This window comes from Arvicola amphibius, chromosome 9, assembly GCF_903992535.2.
Source record: "Arvicola amphibius chromosome 9, mArvAmp1.2, whole genome shotgun sequence".
Taxonomy (NCBI): domain Eukaryota; kingdom Metazoa; phylum Chordata; class Mammalia; order Rodentia; family Cricetidae; genus Arvicola; species Arvicola amphibius.
Genome location: NC_052055.2, coordinates 67,366,380 through 67,391,221, shown reverse-complemented (window position 1 = coordinate 67,391,221; position 24,842 = coordinate 67,366,380). Strand labels below are relative to the sequence as shown.

The window sequence follows — 24,842 nt, the reverse complement described above, 5'->3', positions numbered from 1 at the left end:
AACTCTGGCATCCCTTCTCCCCTCAACAGTAATTATTTAGACAGGAATTGATATTCAAACATCTCAAAAAGTCGACGCTGGTATCTTTATGGGTCTTGTCTAATAGCCCCCCTTCTCTCCTTTTTCAGACCAACGGCAGGAAATAGCCGCAGGCTCCCCCACCTCCAGCCGTTTCAGAATAAAATGAAAAGGGACAGAGCATAATGGGGCCAGCGAGACATCAGCCGCATCCGCACGTGTTGGAAAGACAGTGGCCTTGGCTCACAAAGGAACTGGAGAAATGGGGAAGCAGTAAGCAGAGATGGGATTCCCTTGTTCTCTGGCTGAAGTCAGTGACAGTTTTCTGTTTATTTGGACAGAATGACATTCACACAGTGACATTTTATGGGAAGGTTAGGTTCCTTCTACACCCTGGGCAGTAACTGCTCTTCCTCTACGGACACTGTCCTACCACGGAAAATGTTTGCCTAAAATACAAACTGAACTGGCCAAGAGTATCACACACGCACACACACACACACACACACACACACACATGCGCGCGCATGCGTGAACTGCTTCCTCCAAAGACAAGGATTTCCTTCACCAATCCATTTATAGGGTTCTTAGCTTCCTAAAGCAATTTGGTAAATTCCAGAATAACAAACTGAACTTCAGAAAAGCAGTAAGGGCATGGGACGGGAGAATGAATGGAAGACTGGAAGGAAAGACTGGCACAGTCATGACAGCCTCTACTCTGTGGTAATTAAAAAAGAAGTCAGAGAGAATTGATGGAAGCCGGAAGCCTGACTTACGCCTTAATAAGGGAACATTAGTGTCCAAGAACCAGAGCACACATGATTTATGTGCGGATATGCGGTCTGTGTGAACTGATAACTTGGAAACTACGTGGTCATTCTGCACACGCAACAGCTGAGCTGGCGTGTGCGAAGACTCCTGGAGAACTGTGCAACACAAGTTCCTGCTATGTGCAGGGCGGGGGGGGGGGGGGGGGAAGGGAGGAGGTTCCCGAGTGCTGGGGCCAGTGCACCTGGCAAGCTGGCTACTGGGAGAACCCGAACAGGAAAACAAAGAATCCAGAGGTACAGCGTCCTTCAGTGCTGCCCATGGGAAGGGGCGGGCTCTGGGATCAAGGCACAAGGCTGGTGGGAGCCTGGGGAAGCTGAAGTGAGTTCTGCTGCACAGATTTGGGCATGCGGAGACGACAGAGACCCTGCAAGAGTAAAGGGATGAAGTAGAAGAGGAACGGCAGGCTGTGGAGTCTGACATCCTGGCCTACCAGGTCAGAAGGTGAGAGTCACCACTTTGCAAAGTGCCTTTGTGAGATGGCCCTGCCCCCGCTGCGGTTTGGAGAGCAGCATAGAGGCTAGACCCAAGCCCTTTACTTAACCCCTGTGACAGCCTTCACAGCTGGGCATGGTGGTGCTGTATCATCAGGGAAAAGACAAGCCAAGGGGAAGATGTCCCAACTGGCCACAACTGACTTACAGAGTCCTGCAGAGAAGCGTGGGGAGGGACAGGCAAGGGGAGATACAAGCGTAGAAGGAGTCAGGAGAGAGTGACACAGATTTCAGGTTAAATCTGTCTGTTCTTCAGAGCACAGTCAGGGCCTGGAGGGATCCAGGGACTGGCCGAGCTACCTAAAGAGCACCTGTACACTTGCAGGCCAACCAGCTTAGACACTTGGACTGCACTCGAGAGAGCTCATGCGCTACCGTCCTCACCAAAGCAGAGTTGGGAGGGAATGCCACTCTCGTCTCTCTCCAGCTGATGGGAGTGGGTTCTCACACCGCCGTGCTCCACAGAGGGAATTCATCCAAACCCCATCTAGGACTACCTCAGGTGAGCAAGGAAAAGACCAGAAAAACACAGCAGCCATCTTGGGACACCCTCAACGAGCATGGGACAGGATGGATACATACAGTTGATGAAGGAAAAGATGGGGAACTCAAGTCTACTGCTCATCAGGGGAATGGCAGAAGGGCCACGGGGAGAGAGTGGAGGCTAGACCAGCCACTTACACAGGTTAGCCATCTCCAGATTGAACACTCAAAGCTTGAAACCTTTTGAGAGATGATATTGAAAATGGCTTAGTGGTTAAGAGCACTGGCTGCTCTTCCAGAGGTCCTGAGTTCAATTCCCAGCAACCACATGGTGGCTCACCACCATCTGTAATGAGATCTGGCGCTCTCCTCTGGTGTGCGGGCATATATGGAGGCAGAATAGTGTACACATAATAAATAAATCTAAAAAAAAAAAAAAAAAAAAAAAAAGTTTGGATTCTGGAGCATTTAGGACCTTGGCGTTTCAGACGAGGGAAAGTCTATGCAAATATCTCCAGGTCTAAGATTCTGAAATCTGAAATTCTTCTGTCTGAGCATCAGGGATCTTCAGTTCGTGCCAAGTGCTGGGGAGGGTACAGAGATGCTCAAGATTTGATTCAAGCTTTCTGTTCGCTTTAAATATTTACTTTATTTTGAATCTTATGTGTGTAAGCATTTGCCTACATGCATGTCTGTGCACCATGTGCATTCTTGGTCCCATGGAGGCCAGAAGAGGGGTTGAGACCCTTGGGAACTAGGATTACAAGCAGTTGTGACCTGCCATGTGGGTGCTGAGAACCAAACCTGGGTCCTTTGCAAGAGGAGTGAGCAGTTTTAACTTCTGAACCATCTCTCCAAGCCCCAATTTCATTTTTAATTATCTGACTTGTAATTGAGAATATGCTAGTTTTTGCATAAAATTTCCCTAATAAATATCTCATATGAACAAATGCTACCAAATCAGGTCACCAATATCTTTACATCTTCAAATTGTAAGAATAAAAGCAGAGCACACGGAGTCCTCCTGCTTATCCAAGAGTGACGTAGTCTGGCGACATCGCGATGTGTGGGGAGGCCGCAGGCACACCTGTCTGCTGATCCAATCCTCTCTAGATCCCTACCAACAAAAGTGTCACAAGGCACGAGAACGCCTACGGTCCCACTTCTCAGAACCACGTGATGACCTTGCAGGGGGTTCAGTACAGTGGAACACACTCATGCACTGGAGAATCAGAAAGCAAGGGAAATGCAGAAACCGGGGTGCGGGTTAGAGCATGGTGACTGTCTTAGTCAGTGTTCTGCGGCTGTGAGCAGACACCCACAGAGACTGTCTTAGTCAGTGTTGCTGTGAGCAGACACCCACGGCGACTGTCTTAGTGTTCTGTTGCCATGAGGAGACACCACAGCCACAGCAGCTCTTATAAAAGAAAGCAAGAACAGCTCCTTTGGGAAGAACTCACACAAGGCGTGCCTAGCACCCCTGGGGAGCGCTCGAGAAATGCATCACCATAAACCTCACCCAAGGCCTGTGACCAGAGCTACAGTGACATTTGTGAAGCTCTAGCTGAAACAAAGCTCTCAACCTTGGTTGTCCTTTGGAATCAAGAGGAAGCTATTAAATGCTGGTGCCTGGGGTCTGGGGGTGCTTTCATCCCCAGACCCCAAGAAAAACAACCAAAGAGAAGTTGGCTAGGCAGAAGGTGACTGTGGACTGTCTGAGTTAGGGTTTCCATTGTAGTGATCAAACACCATGACAAAAAAGCAAGTCAGGGAGGAAGGGTTCTTTGGCTCACACTTCAGCATTGCTCTTCCTCACTGGAGGAAGTCAGGGCAGGGACTCAAACAGGGCAGGAACCTGGAGGCAGGAGCTGATGAGAGGCCATGGAGAGGAGCTTCTTACTGGCTTGCTCCTCGTGGCTTCTTATAGAACCCAGGACCACCTGTCCAGGGATGGCACCTCCACCATGGGCTGGGTCCTCCCCATCAATCACTAATTGAGAAAATGTCTTACACTTGGATCTCATGGAGGCATTTCCTCAACTGAGGCTCCTTTCTCTCTGATGGCTCTAGCTTGTACCAAGTTGACACAAAACCAGCCAGTGTATGTACCGAGAGAGACTATGTTTCTACATGAGGGATGCTGATGCCGCCTATGGGGAGAGGTCTCTCTGTTCCCTGCCATGAGGACATGCTACAGGCTGAGGGTGTGTCTTTATCGCATGACCGCTGGCTGCGCTCAGAGCAGATGACTTGGGAGCAAAGTGGACCCCAGTGGTGCCCGCAGCCCAGCCTCACGATGCACGAGCTGCTATTTCTGCAGTGCCCGATGGTTTCCAAGGGTCAGCTGTGGACTTAGCTTGCATTCAACACTGTGGGGACAAAGAGGGTCCTACTCTACCTTGCAACCTGATCTAACTCCCTAATGGCAGGACCCAGGAGGCCCAGATCTCTTCTGAACCTTCTGCCCAGGCCTGAGAAGCCGCTCTCGCTCTCTGCTTCCAATCTTGAGCCTCTTTCTGTGTCAGACACCCTCCTGGGCTCTTCTGCCATCCTCATCCCCCCCAAGCAAACTCTCACCCATCTAGGAACTGCTATTCTGGGCCCGCCTTCTGTTTCTGTCTCCTCACGCTGGTCTAAGGCTCCACTGGGAACACATGGAAAGCAAGGCGACACCCCTGTGCCCCCACCTGGGCTCGACAAGGGCAGACCTTTCACCTTCTTTAAGGCCCACATTTAATCTTTTGCAGAAAGGCGACATTTGGGGCACAGCCTCTAAGCCCTTGTCCTCCCTCTTCCTGTGACCCCTGCCTTTGCTTTCACTCTACCTGTGAAATCCACAGCAGCAGACAGCAGAAATCTGCCCTTCTCAGTGCAGGTTGGGGGAGCAGCCCTGAGTGTTTCTCTATGGTTTGAACGGCAGCCCCAAGCTACGGGCATTCCTAGCGGTACCATTTGCTAACTTCTAGAAACTCAACAACTTAATGTGTCTAGCCTCATAACTAGACCCTTTGGGAAGTTAGTACATCTGTACAGGGAGAAAACAATCTGTCCCTTCCTAAGTAATGCCAATCACTCACTGACTCTTCCTGAAAGCTAGATGCCTCCCAGCTTCTTAAACATGGAAGTCACAGCAGTGATTTCCTTAGCAGCCACCCTGGAGTTCAATGTGAATGTGATGTCAAACAAACTGTCTCAAGCCAGGAAGGGTATCTCACAGATATTGCTGGGTTCCCTTAAAAATGTAAACTATCATTTGTTCCCCTACCTGTGAGGGATTTCACTGTTTCTGGGGTATAAACTCTGGAATCCCAATATATGGTATTGTTGCATGTGATAAAAATAAACACACATGCCAGCACCTCCCTTCTTAGCAACCATACCCCTTCTTGCCATAAATGAACCTGCTTGGTAAAGTCTCCCCTCCTTATGTGACTCCCCAGACAGTTGTCTCCAATTCCAGAGACGTTCTGTGACATGTAGTATTCCTACCACTGTAGAATACACTACTGTAGAAGGAGCAGAGGGCCGCATTCCTGCCGCCTGGCTCCTGGCTGCCTGGCTAGCTTATGTCCTGAAATAACAACACACAAATTGTATTCTTTTAAACACTGCCTGGCCCATTAGTTTCAGCCTCTTATTGGCTAATTCTCACATCTTGCTTTAACCCATATTTAGTAATCTGTGTAGCACCATGAGGTGGTGGCTTACCGGGAAAGATCCTAACCTGCGTCTGTCTCGGAGAAAATAATCTTGGCAACTGCCTGAGGCGTCTGCCTGACTCTGCTTTCTTTCTCCCACAATTCTGTTCTGTCTACTCCGCCTACCTAATTTTCTGTCCTATTAAAGGGCCAAGGCAGTTTCTTTATTAACCAATGAAAGTAACACATAGACAGATGACCATCCTCCATCACACTCCAAAGGGGAAAACCATCTTGCCTAGTAGGCCTGTCCTTCCTTGGCATCTGCGGTGGCCACATTTCCTTGGAAGCATCCAGGTTCAACCCACAGGGCCCACCTGTCTTATCACATCTGGTCTTGGGGCCAGAACTGGAAGCTGCTTCAACTCGTCAACTCACTACCCAGGCCACTTGCGTTCTATGAACAGCCGAAACTTTCTGGGAACTGGCCTTCTCAGCCTTCTGACGTCCATCCCCAGCCTCTGTAGACTGTGTTCCAGTACCAAAGAGAAACTCAGAGAGTGATCAGACCCAGCCTGGGGGCCTGGCTGCCTCCCCTCTCCAGCCCTGTCTCTCACTGTAAACCATGACCTCAAGTTAAGTGAGAAGAGGCCATGGCTTGCTGGTATACACACCCACAGTCCTCCCACTGCAGACCCTTCATCCACTGAAACACCACTTGTAACCCACTGAGACCTTCAGATACAGCCAGCTTTCTCAGGGGGGACATCAGTAGGCTATGGGATGTGGAAGTGCATGTGTGGTGTGTGTGTGTGTGTGTGTGTGAGAGAGAGAGAGAGAGAGAGAGAGAGAGAGAGAGACAGACAGACAGACAGACAGACAGACAGACAGACAGAGAAATTCATTTAAGAAGTTGGCTCAGCTGGGCGGTGGTGGCGCACGCCTTTAATCCCAGCACTCGGGAGGCAGAGGCAGGCGGATCTCTGTGAGTTCGAGACCAGCCTGGTCTACAAGGGCTAGCTCCAGGACAGGCTCTAAAGCTGAAGAGAAACCCTGTCTCGAAAAAATTAAAAAAAAAAAAAGTTGGCTCATTGGCTTCTGGGAGCCAACAAGTTCAAACATTCCAGGATAAACTCCAAGAGGAGCTAGTGTTGTAGTCCCCCATCCCCAACACAAGCCATCCAGCAAATATCCCCAGGCACATGAGACAGGCTCTCACTGAGCTTTTCTCCTAGAGCAACATGAACCTCTCTGTCCTTCTGAGACACAACACTAACAACAGACCCAAGTCCACCCATGTTTAGCTTGGTGAAACTATGAGCTCACTGGACCTACCTAAGGAAGCATGGGTGACCCCCAAACTGTCACAGTTCTGAAGAATCACTCCAGCATTAATGGTAACTCTCCCAGAGCTCTAAGGAAGGCGTATCTGCCCAGCACCATTTCACACTCCATCTATTTTAACATACCCAGAGGCCACATGCAGTCAGGGCAAAATTACACACAGCTGGGGATGGGGAGGGAGACAGAGGAGGGAGTGGTTGAAATCTCAAGTGAAGGTCTAATGGTGACATCCCCAATAAAGAAATGTCAACAGGGTGCTCGAGGGCCATGTAGCCACCAGGGCCATGCCAATCTGAGTGGCCTGGCCTGACATCTGGTGTCGTCTGGGCCAGGACTGCTGCTGAGGGCCATGTCTGAGTACGTGGCCCTACCACAGCCAGGGGCTGAGTTGATGTCTTTGGCTCCTAATAGCATTGAAAGCCATGCCAATGTCAGGGGGTCTGTGCTGCCACCTGAGGCCATGTTGGTGTCTGAGAGCTACACTGCCCATGGGGCCATGACAATCTGTGTTGCCTGTGCAGTCACATGGGGCCTGAGATTACAGGCCTAAGTCACCAGGCACACCAATGTTGCAGTCTCAAGGCAAAGACTGGGCAAATACAGAATTCCTTCCTGCTGGGAGTCTTTGGTATTTTCTCTGAATTCCTCAGCTGATGACTGAAGTCCACCCCCAGGCATACTATGAAGGGCAAACTGCTGTACTCAGAAGCCTGCCAATCGGAACATCAATCACGTTTGGAAATCCCCTGCAGCAAGACTGGTGTTGGAGCAAAACCAGGCACCACACTCTGGCCAAAGGGACAGAAAATAAACCATCACTCTTACTGTAAGGCCAGCAGGTCTGCCTCTGCACTGTTCCTTTAACAAATAGACTGAGCTTCACTGTACACAAGCTTCTTCCTCAGTGTTGGCCACGCCAAAATAAAGCCAGAGTCAAATTCTGAGACCGCTGTCCTCTACAGAGCAGCTGTGACTGCTTACAAGTGACTCTCTGAAGAGGGAGAATGGTCATTAGAGCCTCCCAAGAGTCCAGCCATGCCCCCCTACTTGCCTGCCCCAACTGGTCATGTGTCAGTTTACTGAAACAGAGACTCCATATAGGCAGTCACAGAGAAGGTGTCATCCATGCTGGGGTGAGACTCTCCAGGGGTATGGATCTTTAGAGGCCATGTACCCTTGTAAGTAACCCCTTACCCATGCTCTGTAAGTAAGCACAACAGAATAATTAGTACACAAAGCTAGCCTTGGGTGGAGGGATTCTCTGGTCTGTCACTGGTGCCACATCTGGAGTGAGCAGATGCTTGCAACTCCCCAGGAATCATTCAAACAACACTTTCTTTCACGGACTGTATCTTCCAGAGCACAAAAATAGACAACAGATATATAAAGAAAAATAATGAAATTTCATCTTCAAAGCACGTCGAGTGGAGAAAGAACAAAGAGGGGAGAGTAATTACCAAGGGATAAAGGTGGTACTGCCAGGGAAGGCATCACCCAGAAGTAACATTCAAGCAACATCACAAAGGAGGTGGCACGGCGGTCACACTGTAAACAAGTTGAAGTTTGGGACAGGACAGTGCCTGTGGGAGGACAGGCATGGTGTAAACTGAAAGGCCTCCCACCCCGGGGACTGAAGCTGAGAAGATGCAAATCCCTGACTGTGATGTCAGGAACGGATCTATGGATAGCCCGGGCCAGTGGTCTGAAGAAGGCTGGAGCATCCAGCCCCAACAGGTCAGAAAAGAGTTAACCACTTCTGTGGGGTGTGCAAAATACCCAGTTGATGTACCAGCCTGGAGCTTTGGCGGCACCCACTCCTCTCTGACAATGGCCTCCGCACAGGCAGTTGGCAATTCATCATCCATCCAAGGCCAACCCCAAAAGAGCACAGTTAATAGCAGCTCAGCCACCATAAGAAAACTCCAGAGCTACCGAAGGACAGAAAGTGACCTCTGAAATATGGCCCTGTGGCCTTCAAGTTCACTTTGCTTTTTATATTATAATCGTCATCATTATTATTATTATTGCTATTTTATTGTTGTTGTTGTTCTATCTCATTCACTGAAGGGAGCATATGCTACAGTAAGCATGTGGAGGGCAAAGCATACTTGCAGGACTCAGTTCTCTCTTTCCTCCATGTGGGTCCTGTGTTGCAGATTTGTGTTGTCACTCTGAGAGCACCAATGAAGTCGGACCTTGGATTGGAGGGCAGAATTCATGGTCAGTTGGCTGGAATGGACCATGGAGTTTTCTGGCCGACTCGGAGGAAGATAGGAAAAAGGAAGGGCTTGGAGGCTGCAGGCTTTTCGACCTGGAAATGTGGCTAGTAGGGTCAGCCATTCTTTCCTCCACTGTTCTTTAGACTTACCAGATTTTTACCTCAATTTCTGAGTCCCTAGTTTTTATTAATACTTAAACAATTAAGGCAAATGCTTTAGTCCTGGGGTCTAACTCAGGTCATCAGACTTGCTGACAGCTGTTTCTACCCACTGAACCATCCCTGCAGCCCAAGTTCAGCTTCTTAAAGTGCAGTCCAGGGTTTGGATGTGCAGGCACAGGAGTCAGAGAGCCTGCTTCAATCCTTGGTGACCTACTTCCCAGGCGTGACTTCAAGGAAGCCCCGGATCAGTTTTTAAAGCTGTGACAGAGACAAGTGCAACGTCTTCTCGTCCAGTGATGGCTACATGAAGATAGTCAATGCTGAACACAGGTTAAGACACCCCAGTGCAGAATGGGGCACCGGGGCCTGGCACCTCTCATACCCAAGGCCCTGAGTCCCATCCCAACACCATGTGGTAGACAGAGAAGTGTTAACCATACAGCACCACGGCTTGTTATCCGTGATAGAGAGTCCTTGAAACCGGGCATGGGTTGCTACATCACACGGAAAGGGTACTTGTAAGGAGTCAGAAGATACATGCACACACATAACCCACCCCCTTTTCTTTCCCAAGACAGGGTTTCTCTGTGTAGCCCTGGCTGTCCTGGAACTCGCTCTGTAGACCAGGTTGGCCTTGAACTCAGAAATCCGCCTGCCCTGCCTTCCCAAGTGCTAGGATTGAAGGCATTCGCCACAACTTCCAACACAAACCCTTTCTAAATTGAGAAAGAATTTAAACAAGTGGGTCTGTACTTTATATTTCTGAAATTTGAAAATACATAGAATTGACACATTCCATTAATAATTCTGTGAGCACCCAAATCCCTTCCCAGCCAACTTCATGAACAGCAGCGATCACAGCACCCTCAAATCCAAACACTGGAGCAGGCCTACAAAGTGGTTCAAGCTCCTCAGCACAGGCGAAGTGGGAAATAGGTGCTTTCCAAATACAGACACAACAACTGAAGGCGATCACCCTCGCAAAGCTCCCTCTCTCAGGAGATATAGGGCAACAAAATGGGGCATTTCCTGTGGAAAAGCCAGGGAAAGTCATCAGCGCCTGACTGAAAGTGTGGAAGCCTTTGATCTAGGATTATGAAGCAGATGAGCCGCTCAGATTCCCATAGTGACAGGCACAGTTTGTCTGAATCTGGCCATGAACAGTGGGGACCATCTTCCCTTCTTCTTTGATCCCCACATAAAGGTAAGAGCCACTGAATAATGGGGACAGCTAGAGCTCCTGACCCTCTCCATCATCCCTGCTCCCCCCTCACAAATAACACCTCTGCCTCAGCCCTGGCAAATAGCTATCCCTAGAGAACATGAGCTGAGTGTCTAGCTCTCCGATTCTGGCCCATTGAGAACACTTTTCCTTTCTGAATTCAGCCCAGGTACGGTGTAATTCCCACAAATGCATATTTAAAAGCTGGACTAGATTCTTATTTTGAGAGCAAGGAATTAAGAGGACTCAAGCAGGGACCCTGAACTGCCTGCCGTACTGATCCTTCAGGAAAATATATCTTGATAAAATATGCAATGATGATAATGAAAAGCCCCTTTGGGGGCCCAGGAGAAAAGAGAAACTCGAATCTATGTCAAAAACTGTAACTGGGAGGAAAGCTATCATACATACCCCCTCCAGAAGAAAAGCTATCACACATACCCCCCCCCCAGGAGGAAAGCTATCACACATACCCCCCCGGGAGGAAAGCTATCACACATACCCCCCCCTGGAGGAAAGCTATCACACATACCCCCCCGGGAGGAAAGCTATCACACATGCCCCCCCCCCCAGGAGGAAAGCTATCACACATACGCCCCCCCGGGAGGAAAACTATCACACATATCCCCCCTGGAGGAAAGCTATCACACATACCCCCCCCCCCCAGGAGGAAAGCTATCACACATATCCCCCCCAAGAAAAAAGCTATCACACATACCCCCCCAGGAGGAAAGCTATCACACATACCCCCCCAGGAGGAAAGCTATCACACATATCCCCCCCAGGAGGAAAGCTATCACACATATCTCCCCAGGAGGAAAGCTATCACACATATCCCCCCAGGAGGAAAGCTATCACACATAACCCCCCACGGGAGGAAAGCTATCACACATACTCCCCCAGGAGGAAAGCTATCACACATATCCCCCAGGAGGAAAGCTATCACACATATCTCCCCAGGAGGAAAGCTATCACACATATCTCCCCAGGAGGAAAGCTATCACACATACCCCCCCAGGAGGAAAGCTATCACACATACCCCCCCCAGGAAAGCTATCACACACATACCCCCCCAGGAGGAAAGCTATCACACATATCCTCCCCCACCCTCCAATCCTCCAAAGGGTAAACATAAAAAAAAAAGCCTGCCAAAGTGCATCTGTCTGTGAAGAGGAAAGCGCCCACCTGAGCCACTGCCACCCCTGGAGCCAGTTCTCAAGGGAAGGGTAAGGCAATGTGCACAGCACAAAGCAACTGTCCCACAGGGCTAGCAGCAATGGCCGACACAGCTCTGGTGCACAGGGCTCTAGACATCTGAACGGTGGCTAGCACTCCCATAGAAGCGCAGTCTGGTTTTAGCTGACTTCGGCTCATTTAAATCCACATGCTGACAGCTACACAAGGCTAGTGACCACTGTACTCCAGGCACTCAGTGACATCACAACCCCAATTGAGGGGTACCTTTCACTTTTTAAAAACAAAAGCCAGCTGTGTAGGCATACACCTTTAACTCCAGCACGCAGGAGAGTTCAAGGCCAGCCTGGTCTACAGAGAAAGTTTCCTGTCTCCAAAATACAAACCAAAGAACCAAAAGTGTGTGTGAAAGTGTGTGTGTGTGTGTGTGTGTGTGTGTGCGCGCGCGTGCGCGCGTGCACATTATAGCCACACGTGCACTTTGCCAAGGTTTGCTCACAAAGGTCAGAGGACAATTTCCACCCTGAGCTCCAGGGACTGAACTGGAGCCATCAGGCTTCCTAGATAAGCCATCTCTGCCTGCTGAGCCATCTTGCTGGCCCTTATTTTACTTTTTGAGTCTGGGGCTCTTCTTGATAGCCCAGGCTAGCCTTGAGAGCTCCTTCTTCCTGCCTACAGCTTCTGGATGCTCAGATCACAGGTATGTGGCACCACACCACCCTTCAAAGTCAGAGCTCTATAAGCCCCAACTGTGCCAAAACTCCATGCCTGCGAGAGAAAGGTACACAAGACACTAAAGGAAGTGACTGCAGAGTGCCATTTCCTGTCATTTTGTCTGGCTGCCCCAGTGACACTGTTATGCTATGTCTTCGTCTGTTATATGCTGTGCTCCAGAAGATGCCACACTCCTTACACCCGAGTGCCAGTCTCCCCTATAGGTTTCAGAAACGCTGGAAGGTAAACGCAGGAATGCTGACCTCCTATTGTCTGAAAAGCAAATGGTATCAGCTCTCATTTCTCCTCAAGACAACTTAGGTGACACAAATAAGGTGCCAAGCAGCACCTAGCAATTAGTGTAACACCTAATATTGTGTTAATGATGACGGAAATCTGTTATGAAACAGAACGATGCTACTACCCTGAAGTTCTGCCACAAAGTTGTTCTGGGTATGAATAGTTAGTACCATGCCTCCACGGGGGTGAACCATCTGCTGAGAGCTGGGACCACGGACCTCTCCGCAACCATACCCACTGTCAACCTTCGAAGATACAACCACCCAGATGGCTGCTTAGTCCTTTCATGGATGTTTGCTGTGCCCTTTCCTTGTGGCCTGCACCACACAGTGTTTACTGGAGTTCCATAAATGACAGAGCCCAAAACCCTTTCCAGTGTCTCGAGATTGCATGATTCCCCCGAGACACACGGTCAGAACTGAGACACCTTGAGGGTATGGAAATATTTCACCCTCTGTTCTACCAGAGAACCACACTTCCTGCCTTCTGGATCACACCAGGTCAGGCCCTGCCTTAGGTCCCACAGAGAGGAGAGGAGAAAGGAGGGGAGAGAAGGGGAGGAGAGGAGAGGGGAGGGGAGGGGAGGGGAGGGGAGGGGAGGGGGGGAGGGAGAGCGAGAGAGAGAGAGAGAGAGAGAGAGAGAGAGAGAGAGAGAGAGAGAGAGAGAGTACAGTGGGAGGGCCTCTCAGAAGCCACACCCCTTTTCTCAGTAATAAGAGTTTGGGAGTGCCTGACTATGTTTCTCACAAAACAAAACAAAAAACAAATCACATTCTCAGCAAAGTTGCTCGGTCCTTACCCACTCCAACTCTGCCCTGCATCCCAAAGAAAACGCCCACCCTGGAGAAATCCAAAGGGCACCTCCACCAAGTTCACATCAGCACAACAATGGCTCAGAATCCTCCAGTAGTTTCTAGGCAGAAGTTCAGTGGGGTTCTGTGGAACCTGGGTTTTTTTTTTTTTTCTTATAGCAACCATCCAACCTTTCACGATCTAGGTCTGTTCCTCTATGGAGATCCCCTATGTGATGCTCTCTGGAGAGAGACAACATCCATCTTAGCAGCTGCAATAATTTTAGTCTAAATCGACTTAAGTGCTGGGGAGATGGCTCAGTGAGTAAAGAATTTGCTGGGCAAGAGTGAGGAGCTGAGTTCAGATGCCCAGGACACACCAGAGCTGGGCAGCACATCTATAATCCCAGGACTCTTGGGGCAGGTGGGAGCTAAAGGCAAGAGAGAGACCTTGTGCCTCAAACTAGGCAGAAAGTGAGTGTAAATCCCCAAACTTATCTTCTGACCTTCCAAACACATCTGTGGTATGAACACACACACACACACACACACACTCTACAATAAAGATTAAACATTAACTGACAGAGTCAAGGTCTGCTGCTCATAGGCTTCTCTACCTATGAAAACATGCCCATGAGTGTCCCAGCTGCTCCCAGGAGAACGATAATCTTACTAATCATCTTGATTTAGATCTAGGGGAGTGTTATGTGATCTTCAGTACATCTGTACTTCTGTGAGTGCAAAATGGAATCTCCACACTAGAAAAAGGCCTAGCAATTTCCTCTATACACTATACACACCTCTTCTGTGACATATGTATCATCCATGAGAATGGGAGCTGTGTCCCTAGGAACTTGTGCACAAATGCACAAATATTCACAGCCCTGTTTTTCTTAATAACCAACAACTAACAAAACTTGGCTATAACCCATATGTCCAGGAACAGGGGGATATACAAATAAACCAGAGCACATACACCTCCTGGACATAACTCATCAGTAAATAAATGAAATACTGAATGAAAAACAAACTATTCAGAACTGCAGAAATCTGTATATACGACGTTCAGAAAACAGGCCAAACAAACGCATGGTAAGACAGAGCAGTGGTTGCCTCTGGGAAGTTAGGGGCTAGAACTGACTACTGGTGGCCACGAAGAAACCCAGGTTGATGGTACATTATCCGTCTTTACAAGGACTGTTATACGGTGCATGCATATGTCAAAACAATGTACAGGCATATTTCTCTGGCCTCCTCTACCTTCTGAATTCTGAGATTACAGGAGTATGCCACTGTGCCTAGCTATGTATTTATATGGTCCCTGTCGCAACTTTACTAAATGGTAATTTTTGTTTGCTTGTTTGTCTGTTTTAGTGGGTGCTGGCTGGGTGTGGTGGTGCATACCATTATTCCGGCACTTGGAAGAAGGATCACTGGAAGTTTGAGGCCAGCCTGGTCTACATAGTGAGGGATCCAGACTAGTCGGGGCTACATAGGGAAACACTGGAGAGGCAGCCATGGCCACCAAGCCATGGGACCACACAGCTTCAGCTCTGAAGTAAGCAAAGCCCGGAGGAACACAACTGGGTTTACAGGAACCCCAATCACGCAGGCCTGTTTCCCTACAGACAAAGCAATTACTTGAAATCAACCCAAAATTTCCTACTCCAGAGGGAGAGGAAGAATTCAATGACTTGTACCCCCAATTTATTCTATTTCAATTCCTGCGCCAAATCCATTAGCTGACTGCACAATCCACTTCATTTGCCCCTTGTCCATGATGTCAGAAAGACAAAGGCAAAACAAGCCCATGTCCCAGCCCACAAATATGGGTACAGGGAGGCTCCCAGCTTGGGGTTGGGATTGCTCAGGCTTCATGAAACCCCTGCAGATGGAAGAAGAGTAGGCAAGCTCACTCCAGGGTTACACTGATTCACTGATGTTAGAGCAAATACACCACAGAGCTCGTTGTTTAAGCTTTGAGGGTGACTGGTGAGATGTCTGTCACTTGAACTTCCTCTGAATTCAACTAATCCGAAGGTAAAATTAGGAATCCTGGCAGCCAGGGGTATACTGGGTTGAGAGGCTCTACCCACAGACTTGTAGGTCACTCATATTACACCTGGGCTTCCTTCCTGGAAAAGGTTTATCCTGAGATGACACTCCATGGCAAAGGGTTGGGAGACACCTGTTCTAACCACTTCCCCGGCATCTGAAAACGGCTGTTTGGACAAGAAGGGGCTGCTGCTAGGCAGCCACTCACATACAAAGATCTGTGCCACTCTTTAAAATAAAAACAAATAGTTTTTGTTTGTAAGCCCTAAACAAACTCACTACCACCACCCACCGCCCACAGGGGGCAGCTGAGAGCCGACAGCCAAGAGGCAGAAGGGAGCAGGCGCGGGGCTAACCCTGCCCTTTGCTATTCTGGCCTCCAAAGATAGCGGTGCCGGAACCGAACTGGATCACTTGCCGGGCAATACACAGAACTCCTCCCGGCCCAGAACCCATGCCTATACGGACGAGCCCCTTGCCTAGGAAAGTGTGATAGGATGAGGCAAGAAAAATCCCTTTTGGAAGGGGTGGGAGGTGGCCGTTACTAGTGCCAGGGACTCGGCTCCTGGAATCTCCACCGAGTCTCCAAGCCTGCCCCGTCTGCTTTCAAGAGTCGCGCACCTCTGCACTGGGTCGAGCCCCCCTTTCCGGGAGCACGAGTGTAGTGGCAGCTCCCATCTGCCCCGGGCCAGGCCGGGTGACCACTAGTAGCTGGTCCTAACCCACCTGTAGCCTCTGAGCTTCCGTCCGCGTCCTTCTAGTAGTTACTGCGCTTGCGGAGCCCATAACCCCCCAGCAGGCGACAGACCCTCGGTCTCCCCAACCCACTCGAGTGTTGTTTTTTCTCTTAATCCTAAAAAAAAAAAAAAAAAAAAAAAAAGTTGGCCCAGAACCTGGCGTCCCATTGATCAATCCTCATCCCCATGCGACCTGGACCAGGGGGTTCGCCTGGCAGCTCTGGAGTCCTGAGGTGCCATGAGGAGCTGTCGCCCTGCTCACCGAGATCAGGAGCCGCGGAACCAGCGGCCGAGGCCTCTGCGCGCCACCTCGCCGCACGCCCACCTACCTCTGGGGACCAGTGACGGCGACCGTGGCGCGGGTTCCCAGAGACAGCGTGCAGCGTCCCGGGATGAAAGTTTGTGCCATGCAGAGCAGGGCGGCGCGCGGACGACGGGGCCCCGGGGGTGGGGGCAGAGCGCGGGGCGCGGCCGCTCGCGTGTCGTAGGTCCCTCGGGCTCTCGCCGCGCGGGTACCTTCCAGGAGCCAGTGGCCGCCGCGCTCCCGCTCGCTGCGCCTTGCGCCCTGCGCGCTCCGACTCCAGCCCTGCTGCCCCCACCCCACCCACCCCGCGCCGCCGCCGCCGCCGCCGCGCGTCCGCCCGCTACACTTCCTCTTCCTCTGAACTCATGTGCAAAATATGCTGCGCTGTATCTTCTCGGGGAAAGCCTAGCGGCCCCTGGCAGTCAGGCGCGAGAGACCCGTTGGTCCCATGCGCCGCTAGAGCTCAGCCACTCCGGCCCTCCCCCAGCCCCTCTTGCCCAGTGCCGGGCTCTGGAACCCGCTTAGGGGAGCACCAAGATGCTGGAAAGGCGACCGCCATCAACATGCTCATGGCCAGGGTGAGGAGGAAAGCTAGAAAGAGGTACATTCTCGACCCATTCCACAGGTGGGAACATCCCCAAGCAGCGCGCATGCTGCTGGGTTTATCTCTTGGCAAATAGTGCTGGGGAGAGAAATCGTGCCACTGGCCTCAGCCCCTCCTCCCCCACCTTATACAGTTATCCAAAGGTTTAAGATCTTGGAGGGATCGGGTCATCTTAGCCTAGCAAGATGGGTTCCTCAAGGAGAATATTCCACAAACCAAAGTGAAGATGTGAAGTAGTGTCTCCTTGGGGCAGTGAAACAAAACAGAACTGCTCTGAGAGCAGGAACCCTAGAGACAAATGGTCAGGATTGATTCCTGCCTTCTGTCTTTTCTCCTTTGTGACTGGATTGACTTTGGGCCTGTTCATCTGCCAAGCGGACTTCCCCGTACATTATTAAATGGGAAATGCTTGGAAGCATTCTATAACTAGGCTATTATCGTTATTATCATCATTACCATAAGGGGCTGAGATCTAATTGATTACCTTGTTCTGGTTGGGCAAAGAAGAGTCCTTAGGCAGTGGAGCTACGCGGTGAAGGGCTGATCTAGGCCGTGTCTTTTAATGAGGTCCGTCTGGTACTAATAACTCCCGCCAGGGGAAGTACTGCCTTGTTTGCAGGGACTGCTCTTGTGAGAGACTCAGGGATTTTCTTTCCTGTAGCCATCTGTCTTCTACTTCCCGCCACCATTCCACCTGATTTATGTTCTTTTGCATCTTTGCCTCTCCACCCACCACTTCCCGGCATGCCTCTCCACCTGTCCACATTTTCCCATCCCTGCTTCCCATTCCCAGCTGCCCCACTGGGAGAAAATAGCAAGCCGGGTCAAAGGGTCCAGGGCACCGCTAGTATTGAAAGCTTGTTTGTGAAGTTAAAGGGAGGCCTTTCTGCTAAAGATCTGGCTGAGACCTGGGAGTCAGGACTCTCGCTGTGCAGAGCCCTGGGTGCTCAGAGCACACGGAAAGCAGCACCTGCAGGTAGCAGCCAGTGGTCCCCAAGGAATCACAAGGCATTGGAAAGGAGGGAAAGAGAGAAAGATTATTTTTAAGCAAATTCTTTCCTATTATATATTTTGTGAGTGTGTGTAGTTTTATATTTGTATGTGGTTTTGGGTTTAGGTTTTTTGTTTTGTAAGCACTGGGTCCTTAGGTTCTGACATTTTTCTATTTTCCTCCCCTCAGTTTTGTCTTTATTGCCAACACCGTGTATTTAAATGTCTTCAATAAAATTTCCCTACCTAGTTCTTCATTTTTCAGTTAAGTTTTGTTTTGTTTTTCCTGGGACTCTAGACCTGTCTTTCTATACACCATGATGCTTCCTGCCTGGCACACAGTATTCGATAAACATGTATGCAGTGAATTGAGTTCTCTGCATCCAGCTCATTGAAAGCTCTGTGTGGCCCACATTCAACAATTATTGACAGTGTTCCCATTCGCTTTTCCCTTTAATGCCTGATAAGTAGCCCAGCCTTGGGTTCACTTATGTCTACAGAAAACAGCCTGAACTGCTGTGGGCTGGGTAGTTAGGGGACAGACCCTGGGCAGCTGGGCCTTACCGCTAACTGACCTCATCTACCCAGCCTCAATCCCAGAGACACAGGAGCTGTATCCTGGTGGGTTACCTTGGCAACCTCACAGTGTCGTCTGCTAGAATGTCCTAGGGCGGCAGCTTTTAATTCTCTCACAGCAGTCTCTTCAGGGGGCTTGTGTAACAGTGCTGTTTTTCTCCTGCTCACACTTCCTTCCCCTATGATTTCACACTAAGTCCTTGTGAGGGGAGCCGAGCAGGAGAAAAACCAAGCTATTACCACACAACAGGTCACAGATGCTCCCTGAACTGGGATGCGGCCTGTTGGAAGCTGATAAAACACAGGCCTGAGTTAATGGGGAAGCCGGTTCTCCTCATACCCTCTGGGAAAAGGAGGGAAGGCCTGTGTAAACCCACCTCAGCTCAAGGGAAGGCGTGTCCTAGCTGGAGCGATTTCACCCTGGTCTTGATACACCCCTCATCTGGTGATAGTCACAGCCACAGCAGTTTTAATGCCGTCTAGCTATGCTGATCCCAAGACAACAGCATCCTACCCTGCCCACCTTTTCCCACACGGACCATAATTCCACCTGAGTCAGGCACACCCTGTTCCTAACTTATCCTCGACTAACTCTCTTTCCATGACTCTGAAGACAGAAGTAACAACCTGGGGCAGAAGGTAGACCTGGCAAAAGCATGGGACATGAAGGACTACTGCCTCAATTGTTCATTCGTAAGACCTGAAAACCCAGAGCTTATGCCCACACCCTGTGAGTGGTATTCAGGCCGATGGGAGACACAGGTCAACTATGACCTGTGAGACAATCATCATTATAGTGGGTGCCAGATGTAGCTTTGCAGTCACAGTGAGGTGACCCTCAGAAGTGCTCCATCGTCCATGGTTATGGGAAGACGGTTCCAAGCATGGTGGCTGTGGTTCCTGCCATAGACAGTGTGGTACAAGCCGCAGGGTGGTGGTTTCTGAGCAGCCCCTGCCCCTTGTTCCCTGTAATGGAGTGACTCTGGCAAATTGGTTCCTCACACTGGAACAGAGCACACTTTGATCAGTGTGACAAGCCTCTGATTATGTTTTGCTGTGCAGTAGGAGTATGTGAATTGGGTGAAGGCAGGAGTTTGTAATTTTGCATATGTATTGATCTACAAGGGCAAGCAACTTCTGTCCAAAGTAGTCAAACCAGTATTACTGAGAAAGCCATTCACAGACATCACCAACTAGAGAAGTGTTGGATGAAAGCCAAACGTCCCATTCACCCCCATGCAGAAGACAAATATTACTGCTAGTCCTGAGTCTGCTCCTCTGTTTATCTCTGAATTCCCAGTCTGTAAGACAGGAAGTTCAGGGGACAGAGGCCCTCCTGTGGCTGAGACAGAATGTGCTCTCTGGAGCAAAGTGTCCTTAGAGACTGGATCTCAGGAATCAGGTGAAACACTCTGCTCTCTGCTTCTTGTCTCCCTGCATAGCCTGAGAAGCTACCTGGCTTTGACAGTAGCCTGCACACCCAAGAATGGGAGCAGAAGCATCACTCCCTTCAGGCCTAGTCTGTTAGTGGGACATGGCTGTTGGTTTATGTTAGTGAATAAGTCATATTGCCAGGGATTCAATATACATACACAATGGCCAGTATGTGTGTGTGAGTGTGTTTTGAACAATGAATTCCTGTATGTAAGTCCTCATATTCCCCAGATATAAAGAGGGTGTGGGGTACCAGCACCAGCGCGCCTGTACCAGCTCCTCTCATCACTGGGATGGAGTACCTGAAGGTGGCTACTTAAGGGAAGGAGGATGTAGAGCAATGGTTCAGGAGATACCGTCTATCAGCGTGGGGAAGTCATGGTGAGGGGAGCTTCTGCACATCTGTAGCTGACAGAAAGCAGAGAGAAGTCATGAATCAGGAGCTGATCATAAATTTCAAGATTCACCCCATGCCCTACTTTTTCCACATGGACCCAACCCCTAAAGTTCCACCTCCCCCCCCAAAAAAATGTTACTATCAGGAGGAGACAAAAAGGCATGAGTCTGTGGGGGACATTTCACACTGAACCATAACAGTATGTGGACAATAAGAAATTATCTGTATATATTAATTAATATGAATTTCCTTCCATCATGTTCCCACTTCATCCCACTGTTTTTAGCTATACTGAACATACCGTCTTTCTGTCAGTTTAGACATAAAGAAAAACATAGTTTTTACAGGGGAGAGTTAGCACAATAACAACAAAACATTCTTAATTTTTGAGTTTAAAAGACAAGGTCTAAATGTAAAATGAAATGGTATAAGAACAGGAAATCAAACAGCAAAATCTACCAGTGTCTAATCTTCATTCATACACTATTGTTACTGCCTGGGAGTTTCAGTCAGAGTTGTTTTTCTCTGCCAGTTAAAAATTAAAGGCGAGAAAAAAATCTGAGTAAAAGGTAGCAGCAACAGGGAGAAATCTCAGACGCAGTAGACAAGAGCAACAGACCAGTGAAGAAAGACATTCATTAAGGGTGAGGAAACATACAGCAAGGTACACAGAAGGATCCGCAGGAAGGAGAAGCCTACCTTCCCTTAAGGGTTGGCATTTTCAGGGATTTTTGAGGGGGCTTTGTTCCCTATTGTAGGGTTGGCCAGTTTGCACAAAGAAGGGGAAACTATTAGACCCACGATGTAAGGTAAATGTGTCCTGACCTTGAACTTGTTAGGACAAGCCGACCTACTGTATTGGCTGGAGAAAAAGCTGGGCCTTTATTTCAAGCTGCCCGGCCTTTGTCTCTAATCAGGAGCGGAAGAAAGCAGGCAGGAATTTTCCATCATTATTATCCAGCTGAGGACCTTCTCCTCACCTGTCTGCCTGTCCCAGATCCTTCTTACTCCCAGCCTGGTCTCACTGTCCATGTCCTAAGGGAACTAGGAGAGTAAAGGGGGTATGTCAGGACGGGGTGGGGACAGCTTCAGGTTCCACTGGAGGCAGGATTTGCTGCACACAGCCTGCTGGCCACTCCTGGAGAGCACACTCCTTGGGAGCACAGTGCTGCTGCTCTGCTTCTGTAAATTTCTCTTGGGGTTTCTGTTGCTGTGATAAAAACCGTGGCCAAAGGCAACTCGGGGAACAAAGGGTTTTTATCTGCCTACAACTGTAGTCCAGCACAAAGGGGAGTCTGGAGAGGAACCCAAGGTAGGAACAGGGAGACAGGAGCTGATGCAAAAACCAAGGAGAGACACTCCTTACTGGCTGGCTCAGCATGCTTTCTTATCCAGCTCAGAACCACCCGTGCTGAAGCAATAGCTGAGAGACTATATCTCCATCCACAAGCACAAGGTAGAGACAGGAGTCTGGGATTGCGAGGGGCTCTAGAGACCTCAAAACTTTCCCTCCAGCAAGGCCATACTTCCCAATTCCTTCCCAATAGCTCCACCACCTGGAGACCCACGAGTCCAACAGTATGAGCCTAGGGGCCATCCTCATTCAAACCGCAGGTCCCAGCTGTGTCAGGTCAGGGTCAAGTTGATAAACAGGCTCAGCCCAACCACAGCACCTCAGGGAAGGGGGAGTCTGCGCTGGCTGTAAACAGCAACACTGTGGCAGAGAAGGCACCAAGAACACCTCTAGCGGTGGCAGGAGCACGAGGCAACTGGTCACACTATGTCCCTAGTCCAAAAGCAGGAGGGAGGACCTAGGCGCCGTCTTCTTTCTTTTTCTGCTTGTTTTCTCTTTTCATCTCTCCTTTTCTTCATTCCAGGACTCCAGCCCACAGCGTGGGTCTTCCCTTCTCAGGTAAGCCTTGCTGGAAACATCCAGAGGAGTCTCCCAGATGCTTCCAAGTCCAGTCACCTTGAGATGAAGATGCATCATCACAGTCCTCATTTAGACTATGGTGGCAAAAGACCTTGAAGAAGAGAGTAAGGTGTGATCTCTGAGCAGCCTCCGGAAAGTTCCTCAGTCTACACCTAGAAGAGCCTTCAAAGATCACCTCAGAGTCGCTGTTACAAGGCAGCTTTGTAGCTTTCATGTTTCTGCTTGTCACACTCTGGGCCATGGTGTTGGGGTATTGGGAGTGACCATGGTGGATCAGAAGCACAGGTCAGATTAGTGTTATGGTAAAACCCTCTCATGCTGAAGCAAGGTCACTGGTGACAGTCTAAACAATGGCTGCTGGTCAGTCCTAGGGTCCCTCACTGACTGGGAAGCTGTCCTTAAATGACCTGTACTGGTTATGACTAATGGAGGGCTTGCCGGCCAGCAGGTGAGACTTGGCTGCAGGCTGCAGTGCCACAGTTGCCACCCATGGATTCTGTCCCCCCAACACTCACTTGCCAACAACACCACCCATTTCATCATCTTCCCTGTGGCCTGCTCTGCCCGCAGCTCCAGCTGATTACATAGACACAGGTACAGCCCACACCAATAGGAAGAACAGACTCTATAGGCACAGGTACAGCCCACACCAGTAGGAAGAACAGACTCCATAGGCACAGGTACACTCCACACCAGTAGGAAGAACAGACTCCAAAGGCACAGGTAAACTCCACACCAGTAGGGAGAACAGGAGCATACACTAAATCTAGCCACCCAAACCCCCACACACCACAGCTGAGGCAACCCTACTGGACCTAAAGATATGCCAATCACCAGAATGATTAGCCATTTGGGCCAAAAGACAATAAAGGAAACAGATAATAAAAGAACAAAACACCCATCTGAAAATACAACACAAGAATCAACACTCAATACTATAATCATCTCAAACAGATTTGGAAATGCCAATGGGAAGGGCAATGTACCTCCAGAACCCAGTGATTCTACACAAGACCTGAATATTCCAACACAACTTAAGTACAAGAAAATGATCTGAAAAATAAATATATGAAGATGATAGAGGCCCTTAAAGAGGAAATGGAAAATTCCCTTAACGAAATTGAGGAAAAGACAAAAAAAGGAAGAAATCAATAACTCCCTTAATGAGACATTTGTAAAAGAAACATTACTAAAACTTTAAATTACTCATCAAACCCCACACACAGACAACAGGAGACTTCAACACCTCACTCTCACCAATGGACAGGTCTGCCAGACAGAAAATTAACAGAGAAATAAGAGAACTAACAGATGTTTTAACTCAAATGGACTCAATGGACATCTACAGAACATTTCACCCAGACACAAAAGAAACTAGCATTTCAGGAAACTGTAAAGGGGAATCAGCACCAGCATGCTATGATCTAAGCTATACAAAAGGTTTTGTTCATTCAGGCAAAAAAGTAAGATACACAGCAAGGACAGATTCAGACGAAAGTAGCCTCTAAATGGGTCACAGCATGTTTAAAAAGGATGTGATGGTTTGGGAAAGAGAAGTAAAATAATCTATATGGTCTTAGATTGAAAAAATATAGTTTTAAAATAATAAAGTCCTTCAAAAAGGAAATAGAATAATAAAAATATTTCAAGCCATGTAAAGATGGGAAGTAGACAGTCTGGGTCACGTATGTTATTGTGTTGCTTTTGAATTTTTTGGTTGCTAAGAGACATTGGATTATGGAAACTGCTTAATTAATCCAACCTATATATTTAAAAAAGCATCTTGACTTCAAATTTTAACTAAAAATATATGTTACTTTGAGAGAGAAGTTATGCTTTTGTTTCCACAGGAAGTGAAAGGTTATAGATTTATTTTGGGTTAAGGAAAATCAGGTTTGATTGAGGAAGAACCTCTGAAAATCCTGGCTACAAACATTAAAAAAAAATCTAAAAGAGCTATAAGACAGGAGATGTATGTTTTACCTTCTCCAACACATAACAAATATAATCTTTAACTGACTTGTGTATGATGCACAGTCTATACTTGAACTAATACAGATGTGAGTGTTATCTTTAAATGTTTATATTTTTGGAACAATGCTATCAGACACCAAGGAAAATGATAATTCAGGTGATCCAACATCAGAACAGCTTCCAGGATACCAGAAAATAGAAGGATCTCCCTTGCTCTTGGATTGGGAGGATCAACATAGTAAAAATGGCAATTCTACCAAAAGCAATCTATAGATTCAATGTAATCCCCATCAAAATCCCAACAAAATTCTTCACAGACCTTGAGAGAACAGTAATCAACTTTATATGGAAAAACAAAAACAAACAAAAAAAAAAAACAGGATAGCCAAAACAATCCTATGCAATAAAGGTACTTCCAGAAGCATTACCATC

At 48.7% G+C, this 24,842-nt stretch overlaps 1 protein-coding gene across 3 annotated transcripts in view; it reads right to left on the bottom strand.

Moving 5' to 3' along the window:
• Nucleotides 1-16,782, bottom strand: part of Rftn1 (raftlin, lipid raft linker 1) — a 199,322-nt gene extending 182,540 nt beyond the window's left edge. The window contains exon 1 of one of the 3 annotated variants that reach the window (XM_038342544.2): nucleotides 16,528-16,782. The gene's annotated coding sequence lies outside the window, so the exon portion shown is untranslated. Of the gene's footprint in view, nucleotides 1-16,187; nucleotides 16,312-16,354; nucleotides 16,374-16,527 lie in introns of those variants that run through there. The other 2 variants (XM_038342546.1, XM_038342545.1) reach the window with 2 other exon arrangements.
• Nucleotides 16,783-24,842: the final 8,060 nt, after the last annotated feature.